Source organism: Oncorhynchus clarkii, chromosome 24 (assembly GCF_045791955.1).
Source record: "Oncorhynchus clarkii lewisi isolate Uvic-CL-2024 chromosome 24, UVic_Ocla_1.0, whole genome shotgun sequence".
NCBI classification, from domain to species: Eukaryota; Metazoa; Chordata; class Actinopteri; order Salmoniformes; family Salmonidae; genus Oncorhynchus; species Oncorhynchus clarkii.
The window spans coordinates 688,344-701,317 of NC_092170.1; positions in this window are offsets into that span (position 1 = coordinate 688,344).

The window sequence follows — 12,974 nt, forward strand, 5'->3', positions numbered from 1 at the left end:
GTCTATGTATGCGGATGACTCAACACTATACACGTCAGCTACTACAGAGAGTGAAATGACTGCAACACTTAACAAAGAGCTGCAGTTTGTTTCAGAATGGATGGCAAGGAATAAGTTAGTCCTAAATATTTCAAAAACTAAAAGCATTGTATTTGGGACAAATCATTCACTAAACCATAAACCTCAAACAAATATTGTAAGGAATAACATGGAAATGTAGCAAGTTGAGGTGACTGAACTGCTTGGAATAACCCTGGATTATAGACTGTCATGCATACACACATGGGAGCTAGCACATGCACTTAACACACATGTACATTGTAATATTGTTGTATGGTGGTGTCATACATTTTGTGTTGTGGATATGTGGTTGTGTGACAGTGTTATATAATGTACTGTTTTATGTTTAATGTAAGTGTCTTAATGTGTTTGGAACTCAGAGTAGCTGGTGCCTTGGCAGAAGCTAATGGTGATCTCTAATAAAATACCAATGCAAAATAGCAAAGGGTCTGAATACTTGTGTAAATAAGGTTTTTCTGTTTTTGACATTTTATAAATTAGCAAAAAATCAAAACCCTGATTTTGCGTTGTCATTATGGGGTATTGTGTGTAGATTGATAAGGAAAAAAATAATTTTATCAATTTTAGAATATGGTTGTAACGTAACAAAATATGAAAAAAGGGAAGGTGTCAAAATAATTGTTGTCTTCTTGTCCTTTATGCTGTTGTCTGTGCCCAATAATGTTTGTATCATGTTTTGTGCTGCTACCATGTTGTGCTGCTACCATGTTGTGTTTCAACTGTGTTGTTGCATGTGTTGCTACCATGATGTGTTGTTGTCTTCAGTCTCAATGTAATGTTGTGGTGTCTCTCTTTTTGTGATATGTGTTTTGTCCTATATATATATATTTATATATTTTTTATCCCAGCCCCCTGCAGGAGGCCTTACAGATTGATTGCACAAAATGGAAATTGGTCTTCTGCTGTGCCCAACCCCTCTGATATACACACACACATGTATCTCTGAAGCGTTACAAATTGATTGGGCAATCAACATTTAAATGTAATTTCCAATTGAGCCCGACATATGCAGCATTTACTGTGAATACAGACTCCACTAGAGCGGAGACATTGCCTCTAAATTTGAATCATGCTGTAACGTCAAACTTCAGGACAACGGATTGAATCCGGATTGAATCAAGGCAGCTACTAGTGCAGTGCCCATTGGGCAGTTTAGGGGTTAAGTGTCTTGCTCACAGGTACAACCGCAGGTGATGGCATCTAGGACACTGATGGCAACAACCCTCAGGCCCACTATTGAACAGATTTTCCCCTATCACACATGGGATTCAAACCGGCAACCTACCAGTTGCTGGCCCACTCCTCGAACCTCTCTATTGGTATGGCATCGTCATAAGCAAGTAAGCATAGTTTTCAGTTACTAATGAACCACCATTATACTATGGCGCAGAGGTCTTCCTGGCCTTGAGGTTTTCCTGATCAGGTAAAAAATGTGTTCAGGTAAAAATGTACTTGCATTCCATTCAGCTACTGAATTAACCCATCCATACAGGAGTTCCTGCCACGCCCTGACCTTAGAGAGACATTGTATTTCTCTATTTGGTTAGGTCAGGGTGTGATGTGGGGTGGGCATTCTATTTTTTGTTTTTGAGGTTTCTTTATTTCTATGTTTTGGCCAGGTATGGTTCTCAATCAGGGACAGCTGTCTATCGTTGTCTCTGATTGGCAATCATACTTAGGTAGCCCTTTTTCCCTCCTTTCAGTGTGGGTAGTTAATATTGTTTGTGGCACTTAGCCCTGTAAGTTTCACGGTTGTTGGCGACATTTCAAAAATAAAGAAAATGTACGCTCACCATGCTGCACTTTGGTCTACTTCCGTGACAGAACTACCCACCACCAAAGGACCATGCAGCGTGGTCAGGAGGAGAGGACACGACGGAAACCTGAGAGGCAGCCCCAAAATATATTTTCTGGGGGGGGGGGCAGATGACGTGGGCGTCGGTGCTGAGGGGTGAGTCCGAGACAGAGGAGGAATTCTTGGACCGTTTGCGCGAGAAGTGGTTGGCAGTGGAGAGGGACGAAAGAGTTTGGAGGGGTTGGAGTCTGGAGCAAGACAGTCGCGTTGAGGAGCATGTGACTGGTCAGGCACCGTGTTATGGGGTGATGCACACGGTGTCTCGAGTGAGCATTCACAGTCCGGTGTGCTCTGTGCCAGGGTCCCGCATTTGCCGGGTGGAAGTGGGCATCCAGCCAGAACGGGTTGTTCCAGCTCTGTGCTCGAGACCCCAGGGCACCTTCACGGCCCAGTGCATCCGATGCCGCCCCATGCACCAGGCCTCCCGTGTGTTTCTCCAGCCCGGTGAGTCCTGTGCATGCTTCAAGGACCAGGCCTCCTGTGTGTTTCCCCAGCCTGGTGAGTCCTGTGCATGCGCCCAGAACAAAGCCTCCAGTGATGTTCCATGGCAAGAAGCCTCCAGTGATGATCCATGGCACGAAGCTTCCAGTGATGATCCATGGAACGAAGCCTCCAGTGATGATTCATGGCACGAAGCCTCCAGTGATGATCCATGGCACAAAGCCTCCAGTGATGATCCATGGCAAAGAAGCCTCCAGTGATGATCCATGGCAAAGAAGCCTCCAGTGATGATCCATGGCAAGAAGCCTCCAGTGATGATCCATGGCACGAAGCCTCCAGTGAGGAGTTATGGCATGAAGCCTCCAACGACGGCCTCCAGTCCGGAGCCTCCAGCGACGTCCTTCAGTCCGGAGCCTCCAGCGACGTCCTTCAGTCCGGGGCCCGCAACGAGGGTGCCAAGTCTGGGGCCGGCAACGAGGGTGCCCAGTCCAGGGCACGCAACGAGGGTGCCCAGTCCGGGGCCTGCAACGAGGGTCCCAAGTCCAGGGTCGGCGGCGAGGGTTCCCAGTCCGGGGTCGGCGGCGAGGGTCCCCACACCAGAGGCACCACCAAAGCGTTTTGGCCAGAGGTGGAGCGGGGTCTACGTCCCGCACCAGAGGCCCTGTAAGCTTAGCCCTGTAAGCTTCACGGTTGTTTCTTTCGTTTGTTGTTTTGTTGGCAACATTTTAAAAATAAAGAAAATGTACGCACCACGCTGCACTTTGGTCTACTTCCAACAACACCCGTGACAGTTCCTCTTTCTCAGACTGTAGTTCCTACCATGACAAATAGTAGCCAGCACAAAGACAAAGCCAGCCCATATAGCGCAAATGCAGTATGATTGATTGATATAATTTGGCAGTTAAAAAAAAAAACTGTCACGGCTTCTGCCGAAGTTGGTGCCTCTCCTTGTTCGGGCGATGTTCGGCGCTCGTCGTCACCGGCTTTCTAGCTGCCACCAATCCATGTTTCTGTTCATTTGTTATGTCTTGAGTGTACACACCTGGTTCCCATTTAGTTATTATTATTATTTCCTTATTTAACCCTCTGGTTCCCATTATGTGTTGTGCGTGATTGTTCCTGTTATGTGTTAGTCTTGTGTGTTAAGGTTTGTATTTCCCTATGTGGATATTTTGTACTGTTTATTTTTTTCCACAGTAAAGTACATTATTTTTACTCAGTTCTGTTTCCTGCGCTTGACTCTGTCCTCACCTATACACCACTGACGCTGACATAAACATACATCACATTGACTCTGAAGAGCATGCTTGGGCAGACAAGGAAACTTGTCATGCCAGCATAATTTTCCATTAATTCAATTCAATTTAGGGTTGCAAAATTCAAGCTAGCTTTGGAGTGAGTAACTTTCTCAAAATTCCCAGGTTTTCCAAAAATCTTGGTTGGAGGATTCCAGATGTCCTGCTAATTCCTTTCTGATTACAGGAATATTTCAAACGGGATTTCTGGATTTTGGCAAAGTTACTGGAATTTTGCAACTGTAATTCAATTCACAATTCAAGTCAATTCAATTAAATTCAATACATCCCGGCTATCAGGGCAGACCCATATTTACTTATGGAGTGATATTGGAGTTCCTTCCTGTGTTATGTCTAGGACAATCTGTTCAAACCAGTGTATACTAGAGCAGAACCTGCTGACATATCTCTCCAGTGAGTCACCAGAGATGAGGGCCATACCAAGCGATGCATGGCCTCATCCGTGGACAGCCGGTAGGAGTAGTCTTTGCGGGAGGCTTAGCGGCTCGTGCTGCCTGTGTTGCAGAATAAGAAGGGCATGGTAGAGAAAGGCTGACAGAAACGAGGCTGACAGTTCCCCAGTGTACCTGGACAGCGGGCAAACCAGAGAAATATAATTAATGTATCTCTATTGGGCAGAAAGCAGTGTATCCAGGAGCTGGAACCGTTGTTATGTTATCGAATAGAATAGCAGGGATTGGGTTCATCTTCGGAGACTGTGTGTGCATGTCTTTGGGTTATATACGGTATATGCATGAATATCTGTGTGTGTGCGTGTGTGTGTGGTTGTGTGTGTATAAATGTATGCATGCCTATGTATATGTATTTATATGTGCATCCATGGATGGATGCGCATGCACATGTGTGTGTATCCTCATACCCAGATTCTGGCCATGGCCTCTGTTGTTGCCATTGATGAACAGGAGGGAGTATCCGGAGTAGATGAGGTTGCTGCCCCCTGGGCACTATGGCATGTTCTGCTTCTGGCTGTGACGGGTGAATCGGAAGCCGTCCTGTACTGGCCCGGCAAATTAGGGACCTGGAGGGCCTTGGGATCCTTTGGATCCCGGAGTCCCCTGCTCACCTTGGATACCTGAAGAAATAACCCCATAGTCTCTTTTCACAGACACTCTTTTCACAGACCCTCTGCCACAGTGTCTGTTTAACACTTTCGGGCACTCTGCAATTGATACTTATAAGTCAGGGTTAATAAGTAAGATTCCATGTATGGATGAGAAACAAGTAGCATAATAAAGATAGGGAGGAGGATGCATGGTGTGTGTGTGTGTCTGTGGAGGTTCTTCAGAGGAGGAAGGGGAGGACCATCCAACTCAGTGAATTTCCTAAAAATAAAAATAGTGAAACATTTGAAAAGTTATCCTTCTAGATAAAATTATAAAAAATATATTAATGTCACCAAATAAATGATTAAAGCACACTGTTTTGTAATGAAGATCTACAGTAGCCTCAACAGCACCCTCTAGGGTAGCACCATGGTCTAGCCAGAAGACAGCTATTTTCCATCCTCCTCTGGGTACATTGACTTCACAATACAAAACCTAGGAGGCTCATGGTTCTCACCTCCTTCCATATACGTACACAGTCATTTTGACAAGTTCTGTAGGACGTCCTCCAACATATCAGAGCTCTTGCAGCATGAACAGGCATGTTGTCCATCCAATCAAGGGATCATAGAAGGAATATAGTGCTGAAATAATTATCTACAGCTAGTTAGCACTGCAGTGAATATGTCTCAAACAGAGAGAAAGACAATAGCTGAACAGTTTTGAACAAATTAGTTCTTTAAAAAATGACCCTGCCCTGAAACTTAGTCACTGTTAATAGCCGGCTACCACCCGGTACGCTACCCTGTACCTTAGAGACTGCTGCCCTACGTATATAGTCATTGCACACTGGTCAATTTAATTAGATTTACATACTGTTTTACCCACTGTAGATTATAGGAATATATTATATACTGTATTATAGTCCAGGCTCATCCTATATAATTACTGCTTGTCACGCCTTTGCTATTCTTACACTGTCCATATTATCTATACGCACCACCGTTCAAAAGTTTGGGGTCCATTAGAATTTTTTGGTGCATTAAAATAACATCAAATTGATCAGAAATAGAGTGTAGACATTGTTAATGTTGCAAATGACTATTGTAGCTGGAACCGGCTGATTTTTAATGGAATATCTACATAGGCGTACAGAGGCCCATTATCAGCAACCATCACTCCTGTGTTCCAATGGCACATTGTGTTAGCTTGTACAAGTTTATCATTTGAAAATGCTAATTGATCATTAGAAAACACTTTTGCAATTATGTTTGCACAGCTGAAAACTGTTGTCTGATTAAAGAAGCAATAAAACTGGCCTTCTTTAGACTAGTTGAACATCTGGAGCATCAGCATTTGTGGGTTCGATTACAGGCTCAAATGGCTAAAAACAAATAACTTTCTTCTGAAACTCGTCAAGTTTATTCTTGTTCTAAGAAATGAAGGCTATTCCATACGTGAAATTGCCAAGAAACTGAAGATCTCATACAACGCTGTGTACTACTCCCTTTACAGAAAAGCTCAAACTGGCTCTAACCAGAATAGAAAGAGGAGTTGGAGGCCCCGGTGCACAACTGAGACAGAGGACAAGTATATTAGAGTGTCTAGTTTGAGAAACAGACTCCTCACAAGTCCTCAACTGACAGCTTCATTAAATAGTACCCGCAAAACACCAGTCTTAACGTTAACAGTGAAGAGGCGACTCCGGGATGCTGGCCTTCTAGGCAGAGTTGCAAAGAAAAAGCCATATCTCAGACTGGTCAATAAAAAGAAAAGATTAAGAACACAAAATAACACAGACACTGGACAGAGGAACTGTTAGAGCTCCTCTGTCCACATATTTTGCACATGTGATAACACCTGCAAAATATGTGTATGTGTTAATTTTTTTTATTTGATTCTTCTTAGTTTACCTTTTACTTACTTAGCTAGCTGATGCAGCTAATTTAGCCTACCCACAACTTGACTCAAACAGAGAGGAATGTTATTTATGTTAGCTAACTGGCTAATGCTATCCAACACTGCAACTCTTCCAAGTAAAGCTAAGCTTTAATTTATTGCCACGGTGCCTGCCGGTGTAACTGCTAAACTGCTTGCTGTACACTGTACTGTGTAACAGTATAACTGTAGACGGTCCCCTCGCCCATACCTGGGCGCGAACCAGGGACCCTCTGCACACATCAACAACAGTCACCCACGAAGCTTCGTTACCCATCACTCCACAAAAGCCGCGGCCCTTGCAGAGCAAGGGGAACCACTACTTCAAGGTCTCAGAGCAAGTGACGTCGCCGATTGAAACACTATTTAGCGCGCACCACCGCTAACTAAGTTAGCGTTTCACATACGTTACACTCGCCCCCCTTTTGACGACCTCCTTTTTCCGCAGCAACCAGTGATCCGGGTCAACAGCATCAATGTAACAGTATAACTTTAGACCGTCCCCTCGCCCATTACCGGGCGCGAACCAGGGACCCTCTGCACACATCAACAACAGTCACCCACGAAGCATCGTTACCCATAGCTCCACAAAATCCACAACCCTTGCAGAGCAAGGGGAACCACTACTTCAAGGTCTCAGAGCAAGTGACGTCACCGATTGAAACACTATTTAGCGCACACCACCGCTAACTAAGCTAGCGTTTCACATCCGTTACAACTGCATAATTATACACATGGATTGGATTGTTGGTTTACTAACGCGTTAGTTCTAGTAGCTATGTTGACTATGATGTTAGCTAATATGGTGTCAGCGAAAGGCTGTGTAGCGGTTAGCATTTTGGTCAAAACAAATCAAGCTTTATTTGCACAGCACATTTCAAACATGGAATGCAACATTGCTTCACGGGGAAAAGAACTAATACAAAACAATGCAAAGAAAAACTGGAAATATTTACCACAACAAACAAAAGTGCACAAAAAAATAAAACAATAACAATAAAAACTGAAACACTATAAAAAAACGAAGGAAAAGCAAAGCTAAAAAGGTGTTTTAAGATCTGTCCAAAGTTTTGGCCCTGCTTATATTCTCTGGCAGGATATTCCAGAGGCTGGAGGCATAATTACTAAAGGCTGGCTCTCCATTCATCTTGGTCCTATTCTTTGGAATAGTTAAACGGCCAGTGCCAGTAGACCTGAGGGACTACTGGGACCTACCAATAGAATAACCTTAAAATGAATTCTAACTCACAGGCAGCCAGTGCAGAAAACTTAAAACCGGTGTAGTGTGTGCTCTCCGTCTGGTCTTGGTATGAAGGTTTCGCTTGGAGAGGTTTTTTCGCCAGGTAACAGACAGCTGTTGTGCTGTGCACTGAAGTCAACAAGCGAATGGAAAAGTTGAGAATGAGAGTGCGTAGATGCGAGAAGGAATTATACAACAAGAAAAGTGATGATGCCGTTTGTGACTGCTATGAAAGTGAACTGAGTGTGCCGGTGATCAGGGGATGTATTCATTCCCCTGATTTTGTTACAAAAGTTTCCTTAAGTGGAAGCAAAAGAAACGGGATGGACCGCCCTGAATTTGTCCAATAGAAACTCTTGTTTTAGTGGACTAATGGAATAATGGTTACACGCCAGATCAGCCAGATGCATGCAAGTGTGCCAGGTGATCTTGGGTCAGTTTCTAATTTCCCGAACCAATGGTTAGGGTTAGGATTTAGGGAGAGGAAGCTGATCCTAAATCTGTATCAAGAGGAACTTCACTTGGGAGCGAATACAAACCTGGGAGTGTGCTTCTGTATCTCAAGGCTCTAAATAACTATTTTTGACACCAAATAATACATAATTCAATATGGGCGTTAATTAATTAACTGCTTGTTTTAAGGTGGAGTTACGGTTATTCTCTTGCAGTCATACGCAGTGTTCTTGGTTGGTCATCAATCGACAAGGTAATTGAAAAAAACATGCTTATTTTATTTTATAATATACATAATTTAAAACGGCCAAGTTCTATTCACAACAGGTTTCAGTTGGTAAGAGACAGACATTCCGTAAATACTAGGAATAGATTGTCCACCATCTATGCATTATCCAGACAGAAAAGAGAAATAGACAAAATAACATTTAGATTTAGAGCAATACAGAAATGGGATAAATTAACTGAGCAAACTAGAAACCTTATAAATATTATTTTAAAACAATTTAAATATAGTATATAGAAATGTTGTGGGACTATAGTAGATGAAGAATCAATATTTTTTAGATTGAGTATTTATTTGGTCATTGTGCTAGTATTATGTATGTTTGTAATAGTGTTATGTGTGAAAGTGTGTTTGTATTATAAATTGTATTTTAGTGTTTAAGGACTCTTGGAAGTTTAGTCCAAATGGGGACTAAAAGAGATCCAAATCAAATCAAAATCAAATCAACTGCTCATTTGATGATGTTTGTTTTCAGCACAGACATTCATCAATTAGAGATATGAATTAATGTGGTCATGTCTGAATATCCAAATTTGCGTTCTAATTAGTAGGTTGATAATGTATGTGGAAATATAACAGTATGTATGCTTTAAATGCCAGGATGTCATATTCAATTCGGCTTTTCATCTACATGTAGTAGGAATACGTTGTATGCTATTGAGGAAGATAATCTTATTTTCAGACCCAAGAGTTTTTGACAACAGCTGATAATTCTATAAGGGGGACAGGCTATAAAAAAATAACAAATGTTGGGAAACAGCGCAATTGTGCATTAGATGGTACATTCTCAATATGGGTATGTATGCTTTAAATGTTTTTTTTTTCTTTTCTTTTTTCACCTTTATTTAACCAGGTAGGCTAGTTGAGAACAAGTTCTCATTTGCAACTGCGACCTGGCCAAGATAAATCGTAGCAATTTGACACATACAACAACACAGAATTACACATGGAATAAACAAAACATACATTCAATAATACAGTAGAACAAAAGTCTATATACAGTGAGTGCAAATGAGGTAAGTTAAGGAAATATATAGGCCATGGTGGCGAAGTAATTACAATAGAGCAATTAAACACTGGAATGGTAGATCGGCAGAAGATGAATGTGCATGTAGAGATACTGGGGTGCAAAGGAGCTAAATAAATAAATAAATACCAGTATGGGGATGAGGTAGGTAGATAGGGCTGGGCTGTTTACAGATAGGCTAAGTACAGGTGCAGTGATCTGTAAAATGCTCTGACAGCTGGTGCTTAAAGCTAGTGAGGGAGATGTGAGTCTCCAGCTTCAGAGATGTTTGCAATTCGTTCCAGTCATGGGCAGCAGAGAACTGGAAGGAAAGATGACCAAAGGAGGAATTGGCTTTGGGGGTGAACAGTGAGATATACCTGCTGGAGAGCATGCTACGAGTGGGTGCTGCAATGGTGACCAGTGAGCTGAGATAAGGCAGGGCTTTACCTAGCAGAGATTTGTAGATAACCTGTAGCCAGTGGGTTTGGCAATCATTTGAGAAACCAAGGCTGTCGAGTCTACCAATAAGAATGTTGTGATTGACAGAGTCGAAAGCCTTGGCCAGGTCGATGAATATGGCTGCACAGTAATGTCTCTTATCAATGGCGGTTATGATGTCGTTTATAACCTTGAGCGTGGCTGAGGTGCACCCATGACCAGCTCTGAAACCAGCTTGCATAGCGGAGAAGGTATGGTGGGATTCGAAAGGGTCAGTAATCTGTTTGTTAACTTGGCTTTCGAAGACCTCAGAAAGACAGGGTAGGATAGATATACAATGCCTTGCGAAAGTATTCGGCCCCCTTGAACTTTGCGACCTTTTGCCACATTTCAGGCTTCAAACATAAAGATATAAAACTGTATTTTTTTGTGAAGAATCAACAACAAGTGGGACACAATCATGAAGTGGAACGACATTTATTGGATATTTCAAACTTTTTTAACAAATCAAAAACTGAAAAATTGGGCGTGCAAAATTATTCAGCCACCTTAAGTTAATACTTTGTAGCGCCACCTTTTGCTGCGATTACAGCTATAAGTCGCTTGGGGTATGTCTCTATCAGTTTTGCACATCGAGAGACTGACATTTTTTCCCATTCCTCCGTGCAAAACAGCTCGAGCTCAGTGAGGTTGGATGGAGAGCATTTGTGAACAGCAGTTTTCAGTTCTTTCCACAGATTCTCGATTGGATTCAGGTCTGGACTTTGACTTGGCCATTCTAACACCTGGATATGTTTATTTTTGAACCATTCCATTGTAGATTTTGCTTTATGTTTTGGATCATTGTCTTGTTGGAAGACAAATCTCCGTCCCAGTCTCAAAAAGTTCAATTTTGGTTTCATCTGACCAGAGCACCTTCTTCCACATGTTTGGTGTGTCTCCCAGGTGGCTTGTGGCAAACTTTAAACAACACTTTTTATGGATATCTTTAAGAAATGGCTTTCTTCTTGCCACTCTTCCATAAAGGCCAGATTTGTGCAATATACGACTGATTGTTGTCCTATGGACAGAGTCTCCCACCTCAGCTGTAGATCTCTGCAGTTCATCCAGAGTGATCATGGGCCTCTTGGCTGCATCTCTGATCAGTCTTCTCCTTGTATGAGCTGAAAGTTTAGAGGGATGGCCAGGTCTTGGTAGATTTGCAGTGGTCTGATACTCCTTCCATTTCAATATTATCGCTTGCACAGTGCTCCTTGGGATGTTTAAAGCTTGGGAAATCTTTTTGTATCCAAATCCGGCTTTAAACTTCTTCACAACAGTATCTCGGACCTGCCTGGTGTGTTCCTTGTTCTTCATGATGCTCTCTGCGCTTTTGACGGACCTCTGAGACTATCACAGTGCAGGTGCATTTATACGGAGACTTGATTACACACAGGTGGATTGTATTTATCATCATTAGTCATTTAGGTCAACATTGGATCATTCAGAGATCCTCACTAAACTTCTGGAGAGAGTTTGCTGCACTGAAAGTAAAGGGGCTGAATAATTTTGCACGCCCAATTTTTCAGTTTTTGATTTGTTAAAAAAGTTTGAAATATCCAATAAATGTCGTTCCACTTCATGATTGTGTCCCACTTGTTGTTGATTCTTCACAAAAAAATACAGTTTTATATCTTTATGTTTGAAGCCTGAAATATGGCAAAAGGTCGCAAAGTTCAAGGGGGCCGAATACTTTCGCAAGGCACTCTAGGTCTGTAGAAGTTTGGGTCTAGAGTGTCACCCCCTTTGAAGAGGGGGATGACCGCGGCAGCTTTCCAATCTTTGGGAATCTCAGACGATACGAAAGAGAGGTTGAACAGGCTAGTAATAAGGGTTGCAACAATTTTGGCAGATCATTTTAGAAAGAGAGGGTCCAGATTGTCTAGCCCGGCTGATTTGTAGGGGTCCAGATTTTGCAGCTCTTACAGAACATCGGCTATCTGGATTTGGGTAAAGGAGAAATGGTGGGGGCTTTGGCGGGTTGCTGTGGAGAGTGCCGGGCAGTTGACCGGGGTAGGGGGAGCGATGTGGAAAGCATGGCCAGCCGTAGAGAAATGCTTATTGAAATTCTCAATTATAGCGGATTTATCGGTGGTGACAATGTTTTCTAGCCTCAGGGCAGCTGGGAGGAGGTGCTCTTATTCTCCATGGACTTTACAGTGTCCCAGAAGTTTTTTGAGTTAGTACTACAGGATGCAAATTTCTGTTTGAAAATGCTTGCCTTAGCTTTTCTAACTGCCTGTGTATATTTGTTCCTAACTTCCCTGAAAAGTTGCATATCACGGGGGCTATTCGATGCTAATGCAGAACGCCACAGGATGTTTTGGTGCTGGTCAAGGGCAGACAGGTCTGGCGTGAACCAAGGACTATATCTATTCCGAGTTCTACATTTTTTGAGAGGGGCATGCTTATTTAAGATGGTGAGGAAGGCACTTTTAAAGAATAGCCAGGCATCATCTACTGACGGGATGAGGTCAATGTCATTCCAGGATACCCCGGTCAGGTCGATTAGAAAGGCCTGCTCGCAGAAGTGTTTCAGGGAGCGTTTGACAGTGATGAGGGGTGGTCGTTTGGTCGCAGACCCATTACGGATGCAGGCAATGAGGCAGTGATCGCTGAGATCTTGATTGAAAACAGCAGAGGTGTATTTGGAGGGCGAATTAGTTAGGATGACATCTATGAGGGTGCCCGTGTTTACTGATTTGCGGTTGTACCTGGTAGGTTCATTGATAATTTGTGTGAGATTGAGGGCATCAAGCTTAGTTTGTAGGATGGCCGGGGTGTTAAGCATGTCCCAGTTTAGGTCACCTAGTAGCACGAGCTCAGAAGATAGAT